Source organism: Procambarus clarkii, chromosome 38 (assembly GCF_040958095.1).
Source record: "Procambarus clarkii isolate CNS0578487 chromosome 38, FALCON_Pclarkii_2.0, whole genome shotgun sequence".
NCBI classification, from domain to species: Eukaryota; Metazoa; Arthropoda; class Malacostraca; order Decapoda; family Cambaridae; genus Procambarus; species Procambarus clarkii.
Genome location: NC_091187.1, coordinates 21580149 through 21592188, shown reverse-complemented (window position 1 = coordinate 21592188; position 12040 = coordinate 21580149).

Below are 12040 nucleotides of genomic sequence, written 5' to 3'. Positions count from 1 at the left end.
ATCACAAAGGAGATCCTGGGATATCGATTATCTTATTGATAACAGGAAGGATATGTTCTGGAATGTCATTCATACTGGTAATACAAGAGGAAGATCTGATATCCTACACTCGTGTCTTTAGATATCCTACACTCGTGTCTTTGGATATCCTACATCCTGACGTGAATAACGGCATATTGCACAGCTGTTGATATCCTACACTGCAGGGAACATCACCAATCTATGGATATCTACATTCTCTTGACAATTCAGTTATGTGTAGCCTCAGTGGGAATCATGTGTCCTGACGATACACTGGCTAATTATTCCTTTGTACCCATCTCCGCGGGTATACTACATCCTGATAAGGTAGGATAGCTCGCATGCTTACATATCCTATATGCTTCTGATAATGCAGGCAGATCTCTCTCTCTAGCAGATATTCAACATCCTTGTACAGGCAGATATATATCTCCCTCTCCCTCTCTCTCTCTCTCTCTCTGTCTGTCTCTGTCTCTCTCTCTCTCTCTCTCTCTCTCTCTCTCTCTCTCTCTCTCTCTCTCTCTCTCTCTCTCTCTCTCTCTCTCTCTCTCTCTCTCTCTCTCTCTCTCTCTCTCTCTCTCTCTCTCTCTCTCTCTCTCTCTCTCTCTCTCTCTCTCTCTCTCTCTCTCTCTCTCTCTCTCTCTCTCTCTCTCCCCCCCTCTCCCTCTCCCTCTCCCTCCCTCCCTCCCTCCCTCCCTCCCTCCCTCCCTCCCTCCCTCCCCCTCCAGTAGATATAGATAGAAAGAGTTAAGCAAAGAAACGTAATATGCTGTGGTAAATCCATTGGTCGCATTTTCAAAACGATTCTATGGTTTTGATTTTGAGTTTTGCGGAAAATGATGAATTCGCTGAGGTGATGATTCCCTGGTCGCTCAAGCCTAGATCACCAAGGTCCTGGAGGCCGGCTGGCTGGCTCTGTGACCTGCCTTATAGATTTAAATTTTAGATTTAGATTTTTATTCAGGTAAAGGTACATCCATTGAGTTACATGCATAATGATGGATTTAATGATAGAGATAGTACATACAATACCTAAAGCCACTAGTACGCATAGAGGCATTAAATTGACTTTTAATGCATTTTTTTTATACTAAATTGTTCATTGATTCATTAATTTTCCCTCGGGCTGTCTGAGGGGTTCACTAATATATTCCCTCGTAATTTGCATGCACGATAACTCTCTTTTTTTTCCTGGATATATAATACTCATTTTTGTAACGGAGAGTTGTGGAACCATATGCGGTTCTATAGTCATATGGTTCTAGCATTATATGCTATTCCATAGTCTGATAGTTCTAGCACAATAACAGGTTCTATAGTCCAATGTTTGTAGCACGATAAAGAATTCCATAGTCTGGCGGTTCTAGCACCATAACAGATTATATTGTCTGATGGTTCTTACAATATAAGCTATTCTATAGTCAAATAGTTCTACTACTATAAATAATTCCATAGTCTGATGGTTCTCTCACCATAAAAGATTACATCAACTGATGGTTTTATAACTATCAGTGATTCCATACTCTGAAGGTTCTAACACTGTATGCGATTCCATAATCTTATTCTAACCATCTGTGATTACAGAGTCTGATGGTTCTAGAATAATAAGTGAGGAAGTTAATTAAGTGTTTCGTCTAGCTGAAGATTTACACAAGTCTCCCAAATATTATTCGTTTTCTCTAAAATCTAACATATTAAAGAAAACGACTCATTCAGGGATGACTAAATATCGATGAGGGTATCGTTAACTAAACTAATTCTGATAGTGCTAAAATCATCAGGCTATAGAGTCTGTAACGGTGCTAGAACCATTAGACCGTGAAATTGCTTATGGTGCTAGAACTATCAGACTAATAATTATTATTATTGTTACTGTGATGCTTCTAGCACCATAAGTGATTCCATAATCACTTGAGTACCTCAGAAGAGAACACAGAGAAGCAGCTATGAGGTCCACTACCCCACACAGGATGGGTATGGGGTCCACTACTACTAACAGGAAAGGTATGGGGTCCATTACCACCCACAGGATGGGTATGGGGTCCACTACTACTCACAGGAAAGGTATGGGGTCCACTACCACACACAGGATGGGTATGGGGTCCACTACTACTAACAGGAAAGGTATGGGGTCCACTACCACCCACAGGTTGCGTATGAGGTCCACTACCACCCACAGGTTGGGTATGAGGTCCACTACCACCCACAGGTTGGGTATGGGGTCCACTACTACTCACAGGAAAGGTATGGGGTCCACTACCACACACAGGATGGGTATGGGGTCCACTACTACTCACAGGAAAGGTATGGGGTCCACTACCACCCACAGGGTGAGTATGAGATCCACTACTACTCACAGAATGGGTATGAGGTCCACTACCACCCACAGGTTGCGTATGAGGTCCACTACCACCCACAGGATGGGTATGAGGTCCACTACCACCCACAGGGTGAGTATGGAGTCCACTACTACTCACAGAATGAGTATGGGGTCCACTACTACTCACAGAATGGGTATGGGGTCCACTACAACCCACAGGATGGGTATGGGGTCCACTACTTCTCACAGAAATGGTATGGGGTCCACTACCACCCACAGGGTGAGTATGGGGTCCACTACCACCCACAGGGTGAGTATGGAGTCCACTACCACCCACAGGGTGAGTATGGAGTCCACTACTACTCACAGAATGAGCATGGGGTCTACTACCACCCACAGGATGGGTATGGGGTCCACTATACCACCCACAGGATGGGTATGGGGTCCATTATACCACCCACAGGGTGGGGTATGGGGTCCAGTACTTTTCATGTCTTTATATGTACCATACATATATCTTTATAAGCACCATCATATGTCTTCATAAGTACTATACATGTCATTATAAGTACCATACATATGCCATTACAATTATCATACATATGTCTTTATAAGAACCATACTGATGACTTTATAAGTACCATACATTTGCTATTATAAGTACCATATATTTCCTATTATAAGTACCACACATATGCCATATAAGCAACATACATATGCCCATATAAGTACCATTGGAAATAATCTCTAAGCAAAGGAATAATAAAGAAATTACTTTTTTTTTCATTACCCATTTTTTATTCAGCTGTTTATAATTATTATTACATGTTTTTCAACTCATTTTCCCTAATAATTTGTTGAGAAAACACGATGATATGTTTGATATTTGAGATGGCTGTATCTCGGTAAATATGGGTGTTTGGGCCTTGATATTGAAAATTAGCAAAGAAAGCCTTTACAGAAAGAAATGTAAATTGCTGTGGTAAACACAATGGTACCATTTTCAAAACGATTCTATGGCTGGTTTTGATTTTGAGTTTTGAGAAAAATGACGATTTCGCCCGGGCTGCGATTCTTTCCTGGCAAAGGGCTGTGTGGCAGAAAATGTACACATGCCAATATATGTACCTTTTACATGGCCTTATAAGTACCATACATATGGCTCGTGTAATTACCATATATATGCCCATATAAGGATAATCCATGTGCCGTTATAAGTACCATACGTATGCATTTATAAGTATCATACATATGCATTTATAAGTGTCATACATATGCCTTTATAAGTACCATACATATGCCGTTATAAATATCATACATATGCCTTTATAAGTACCATACTTATGCCCATATAAGTACCATACTCCTGCCCATATAAGTACCATACACATGCCAATATATGTACCTTTTACATGGCCTTATACGTACTATTCATATGCTCGTGTAATTGCCATATATATGCCCATATAAGTATATTCCATGTTCCGTTATAAGTACCATACATATGCATTTATAAGTATCATACATATGCCTTTATAAGTACCATACATATGCCGCTATACATATCAAACATATATCTTTAAAAGTATCATACATGTCTTGAAATGTACCTTACATGTTCTTATAAGTGCCATACATATGTCAATTTAAGTACCATACATATACCCATATAAGTACCATACATATACCCATATAAGTACCATACGTATATGTTTAAAAGTACCGTACTTACATCTTTATAAGTACCATACATATGCCATTATATGTACCGTACATACACCATATACGTACCATACATATGCTATTATAAGTACCATACATTTACCGTTATAAGTACCATACATATGCCTATAAGTACCACACTTATGCCATTATAAGTAACATTCATATGCCCATATAAGTACCATTCGAAATAATCTCTAAGTAAATGAATAATATAGAAATTACTTTATTTTTCATTACCCATTTTTTATTCAGCTGTTTATAATTATTATTACATGTTTTTGAACTAATTTTCCCTAATAATTTGTTGAGAAAACACGATGATATGTTTGATATTTGAGATGGCTGTATCTCGGTAAATATGGGTGTTTGGGCCTTGATATTGAAAATTAGCAAAGAAAGCCTTTACAGAAAGAAACGTAAATTGCTGTGGTAAACACAATGGTACCATTTTCAAAACGATTCTATGGCTGGTTTTGATTTTGAGTTTTGAGAAAAATGACGATTTCGCCCGGGCTGCGATTCTTTCCTGGCAAAGGGCTGTGTGGCAGAAAATGTAAGCTGCTCGCCAAAGTGACGTACTGTCCCGTTTTCTGAGTTTGGTCCTCTGGTAGGTTAGGATAGGACACTTACAATTTACCGTTTTCTTGACGTTGGGAAACATTAGGAGGACCATATAAGTACTATACGTATGCCCATATAAGTACCATACACATGCCCATATAAGTACCATACACATGCCAATATATGTACCTTTTACATGGCCTTATAAGTACCATACATATGGCTCGTGTAATTACCATATATATGCCCATATAAGGATAATCCATGTGCCGTTATAAGTACCATACGTATGCATTTATAAGTATCATACATATGCATTTATAAGTGTCATACATATGCCTTTATAAGTACCATACATATGCTGTTATAAATATCATACATATGCCTTTATAAGTACCATACTTATGCCCATATAAGTACCATACTCCTGCCCATATAAGTACCATACACATGCCAATATATGTACCTTTTACATGGCCTTATAAGTACCATTCATATGCTCGTGTAATTACCATATATTTGCCCATATAAGTATATTCCATGTGCAGTTATAAGTACCATACATATGCATTTATAAGTATCATACATATGCCTTTATAAGTACCATACATATGCCGCTATACATATCAAACATATGTCTTTAAAAGTATCATACATGTCTTGAAATGTACCTTACATGTTCTTATAAGTGCCATACATATGTCAATTTAAGTACCATACATATACCCATATAAGTACCATACATATACCCATATAAGTACCATACGTATATGTTTAAAAGTACCGTACTTACATCTTTATAAGTACCATACATATGCCATTATATGTACCGTACATACACCATATACGTACCATACATATGCTATTATAAGTACCATACATTTACCGTTATAAGTACCATACATATGCCTATAAGTACCACACTTATGCCATTATAAGTAACATTCATATGCCCCTATAAGTACCATTCGAAATAATCTCTAAGTAAATGAATAAAATAGAAATTGCTTTATTTTTCATTACCCATTTTTTATTCAGCTGTTTATAATTATTATTACATGTTTTTCAACTGATTTTCCCTAATAATTTGTTGAGAAAACACGATGATATGTTTGATATTTGAGATGGCTGTATCTCGGTAAATATGGGTGTTTGGGCCTTGATATTGAAAATTAGCAAAGAAAGCCTTTACAGAAAGAAATGTAAATTGCTGTGGTAAACACAATGGTACCATTTTTAAAACGATTCTATGGCTGGTTTTGATTTTGAGTTTTGAGAAAAATGACGATTTCGCCCGGGCTGCGATTCTTTCCTGGCAAAGGGCTGTGTGGCAGAAAATGTAAGCTGCTCGCCAAAGTGACGTACTGTCCCGTTTTCTGAGTTTGGTCCTCTGGTAGGTTAGGATAGGACACTTACAATTTACCGTTTTCTTGACGTTGGGAAACATTAGGAGGACCATATAAGTACCATACGTATGCCCATATAAGTACCATACACATGCCCATATAAGTACCATACACATGCCAATATATGTACCTTTTACATGGCTTTATAAGTACCATACATATGGCTCGTGTAATTACCATATATATGCCCATATAAGGATAATCCATGTGCCGTTATAAGTACCATACGTATGCATTTATAAGTATCATACATATGCATTTATAAGTGTCATACATATGCCTTTATAAGTACCATACATATGCTGTTATAAATATCATACATATGCCTTTATAAGTACCATACTTATGCCCATATAAGTACCATACTCCTGCCCATATAAGTACCATACACATGCCAATATATGTACCTTTTACATGGCCTTATAAGTACCATTCATATGCTCGTGTAATTACCATATATTTGCCCATATAAGTATATTCCATGTGCAGTTATAAGTACCATACATATGCATTTATAAGTATCATACATATGCCTTTATAAGTACCATACATATGCCGCTATACATATCAAACATATGTCTTTAAAAGTATCATACATGTCTTGAAATGTACCTTACATGTTCTTATAAGTGCCATACATATGTCAATTTAAGTACCATACATATACCCATATAAGTACCATACATATACCCATATAAGTACCATACGTATATGTTTAAAAGTACCGTACTTACATCTTTATAAGTACCATACATATGCCATTATATGTACCGTACATACACCATATACGTACCATACATATGCTATTATAAGTACCATACATTTACCGTTATAAGTACCATACATATGCCTATAAGTACCACACTTATGCCATTATAAGTAACATTCATATGCCCCTATAAGTACCATTCGAAATAATCTCTAAGTAAATGAATAAAATAGAAATTGCTTTATTTTTCATTACCCATTTTTTATTCAGCTGTTTATAACTATTATTACATGTTTTTCAACTCATTTTCCCTAATAATTTGTTGAGAAAACACGATGATATGTTTGATATTTGAGATGGCTGTATCTCGGTAAATATGGGTGTTTGGGCCTTGATATTGAAAATTAGCAAAGAAAGCCTTTACAGAAAGAAATGTAAATTGCTGTGGTAAACACAATGGTACCATTTTCAAAACGATTCTATGGCTGGTTTTGATTTTGAGTTTTGAGAAAAATGACGATTTCGCCCGGGCTGCGATTCTTTCCTGGCAAAGGGCTGTGTGGCAGAAAATGTAAGCTGCTCGCCAAAGTGACGTACTGTCCCGTTTTCTGAGTTTGGTCCTCTGGTAGGTTAGGATAGGGCACTTACAATTTACCGTTTTCTTGACGTTGGGAAACATTAGGAGGACCAGATAAGTACCATACGTATGCCCATATAAGTACCATACACATGCCCATATAAGTACCATACACATGCCAATATATGTACCTTTTACATGGCTTTATAAGTACCATACATATGGCTCGTGTAATTACCATATATATGCCCATATAAGGATAATCCATGTGCCGTTATAAGTACCATACGTATGCATTTATAAGTACCATACGTATGCATTTATAAGTATCATACATATGCATTTATAAGTGTCATACATATGCCTTTATAAGTACCATACATATGCCGTTATAAATATCATACATATGCCTTTATAAGTACCATACTTATGCCCATATAAGTACCATACTCCTGCCCATATAAGTACCATACACATGCCAATATATGTACCTTTTACATGGCCTTATAAGTACCATTCATATGCTCGTGTAATTACCATATATATGCCCATATAAGTATATTCCATGTGCCGATATAAGTACCATACATATGCATTTATAAATATCATACAAATGCCTTTATAAGTACCATACATATGCCGCTATACATATCAAACATACGTCTTTAAAAGTATCATACATGTCTTGAAATGTACCTTACATGTTCTTATAAGTGCCATACATATGTCAATTTAAGTACCATACATATACCCATATAAGTACCATACATATACCCATATAAGTACCATACATATACCCATATAAGTACCATACGTATATGTTTAAAAGTACCGTACTTACATCTTTATAAGTACCATACATATGCCATTATATGTACCGTACATACACCATATACGTACCATACATATGCTATTATAAGTACCATACATTTACCGTTATAAGTACCATACATATGCCTATAAGTACCACACTTATGCCATTATAAGTAACATTCACATGCCCCTATAAGTACCATTCGAAATAATCTCTAAGCAAAGGAATAATATAGAAATTGCTTTATTTTTCATTACCCATTTTTTATTCAGCTGTTTATAATTATTATTACATGTTTTTGAACTCATTTTCCCTAATAATTTGTTGAGAAAACACGATGATATGTTTGATATTTGAGATGGCTGTATCTCGGTAAATATGGGTGTTTGGGCCTTGATATTGAAAATTAGCAAAGAAAGCCTTTACAGAAAGAAACGTAAATTGCTGTGGTAAACACAATGGAACCATTTTCAAAACGATTCTATGGCTGGTTTTGATTTTGAGTTTTGAGAAAAATGACGATTTCGCCCGGGCTGCGATTCTTTCCTGGCAAAGGGCTGTGTGGCAGAAAATGTAAGCTGCTCGCCAAAGTGACGTACTGTCCCGTTTTCTGAGTTTGGTCCTCTGGTAGGTTAGGATAGGACACTTACAATTTACCGTTTTCTTGACGTTGGGAAACATTAGGAGGACCATATAAGTACCATACGTATGCCCATATAAGTACCATACACATGGCCATATAAGTACCATACACATGCCAATATATGTACCTTTTACATGGCTTTATAAGTACCATACATATGGCTCGTGTAATTACCATATATATGCCCATATAAGGATAATCCATGTGCCGTTATAAGTACCATACGTATGCATTTATAAGTATCATACATATGCATTTATAAGTGTCATACATATGCCTTTATAAGTACCATACATATGCTGTTATAAATATCATACATATGCCTTTATAAGTACCATACTTATGCCCATATAAGTACCATACTCCTGCCCATATAAGTACCATACACATGCCAATATATGTACCTTTTACATGGCCTTATAAGTACCATTCATATGCTCGTGTAATTACCATATATTTGCCCATATAAGTATATTCCATGTGCAGTTATAAGTACCATACATATGCATTTATAAGTATCATACATATGCCTTTATAAGTACCATACATATGCCGCTATACATATCAAACATATGTCTTTAAAAGTATCATACATGTCTTGAAATGTACCTTACATGTTCTTATAAGTGCCATACATATGTCAATTTAAGTACCATACATATACCCATATAAGTACCATACATATACCCATATAAGTACCATACGTATATGTTTAAAAGTACCGTACTTACATCTTTATAAGTACCATACATATGCCATTATATGTACCGTACATACACCATATACGTACCATACATATGCTATTATAAGTACCATACATTTACCGTTATAAGTACCATACATATGCCTATAAGTACCACACTTATGCCATTATAAGTAACATTCATATGCCCCTATAAGTACCATTCGAAATAATCTCTAAGTAAATGAATAAAATAGAAATTGCTTTATTTTTCATTACCCATTTTTTATTCAGCTGTTTATAACTATTATTACATGTTTTTCAACTCATTTTCCCTAATAATTTGTTGAGAAAACACGATGATATGTTTGATATTTGAGATGGCTGTATCTCGGTAAATATGGGTGTTTGGGCCTTGATATTGAAAATTAGCAAAGAAAGCCTTTACAGAAAGAAATGTAAATTGCTGTGGTAAACACAATGGTACCATTTTCAAAACGATTCTATGGCTGGTTTTGATTTTGAGTTTTGAGAAAAATGACGATTTCGCCCGGGCTGCGATTCTTTCCTGGCAAAGGGCTGTGTGGCAGAAAATGTAAGCTGCTCGCCAAAGTGACGTACTGTCCCGTTTTCTGAGTTTGGTCCTCTGGTAGGTTAGGATAGGGCACTTACAATTTACCGTTTTCTTGACGTTGGGAAACATTAGGAGGACCAGATAAGTACCATACGTATGCCCATATAAGTACCATACACATGCCCATATAAGTACCATACACATGCCAATATATGTACCTTTTACATGGCTTTATAAGTACCATACATATGGCTCGTGTAATTACCATATATATGCCCATATAAGGATAATCCATGTGCCGTTATAAGTACCATACGTATGCATTTATAAGTACCATACGTATGCATTTATAAGTATCATACATATGCATTTATAAGTGTCATACATATGCCTTTATAAGTACCATACATATGCCGTTATAAATATCATACATATGCCTTTATAAGTACCATACTTATGCCCATATAAGTACCATACTCCTGCCCATATAAGTACCATACACATGCCAATATATGTACCTTTTACATGGCCTTATAAGTACCATTCATATGCTCGTGTAATTACCATATATATGCCCATATAAGTATATTCCATGTGCCGATATAAGTACCATACATATGCATTTATAAATATCATACAAATGCCTTTATAAGTACCATACATATGCCGCTATACATATCAAACATACGTCTTTAAAAGTATCATACATGTCTTGAAATGTACCTTACATGTTCTTATAAGTGCCATACATATGTCAATTTAAGTACCATACATATACCCATATAAGTACCATACATATACCCATATAAGTACCATACATATACCCATATAAGTACCATACGTATATGTTTAAAAGTACCGTACTTACATCTTTATAAGTACCATACATATGCCATTATATGTACCGTACATACACCATATACGTACCATACATATGCTATTATAAGTACCATACATTTACCGTTATAAGTACCATACATATGCCTATAAGTACCACACTTATGCCATTATAAGTAACATTCACATGCCCCTATAAGTACCATTCGAAATAATCTCTAAGCAAAGGAATAATATAGAAATTGCTTTATTTTTCATTACCCATTTTTTATTCAGCTGTTTATAATTATTATTACATGTTTTTGAACTCATTTTCCCTAATAATTTGTTGAGAAAACACGATGATATGTTTGATATTTGAGATGGCTGTATCTCGGTAAATATGGGTGTTTGGGCCTTGATATTGAAAATTAGCAAAGAAAGCCTTTACAGAAAGAAACGTAAATTGCTGTGGTAAACACAATGGAACCATTTTCAAAACGATTCTATGGCTGGTTTTGATTTTGAGTTTTGAGAAAAATGACGATTTCGCCCGGGCTGCGATTCTTTCCTGGCAAAGGGCTGTGTGGCAGAAAATGTAAGCTGCTCGCCAAAGTGACGTACTGTCCCGTTTTCTGAGTTTGGTCCTCTGGTAGGTTAGGATAGGGCACTTACAATTTACCGTTTTCTTGACGTTGGGAAACATTAGGAGGACCAGATAAGTACCATACGTATGCCCATATAAGTACCATACACATGCCCATATAAGTACCATACACATGCCAATATATGTACCTTTTACATGGCTTTATAAGTACCATACATATGGCTCGTGTAATTACCATATATATGCCCATATAAGGATAATCCATGTGCCGTTATAAGTACCATACGTATGCATTTATAAGTACCATACGTATGCATTTATAAGTATCATACATATGCATTTATAAGTGTCATACATATGCCTTTATAAGTACCATACATATGCCGTTATAAATATCATACATATGCCTTTATAAGTACCATACTTATGCCCATATAAGTACCATACTCCTGCCCATATAAGTACCATACACATGCCAATATATGTACCTTTTACATGGCCTTATAAGTACCATTCATATGCTCGTGTAATTACCATATATATGCCCATATAAGTATATTCCATGTGCCGTTATAAGTACCATAC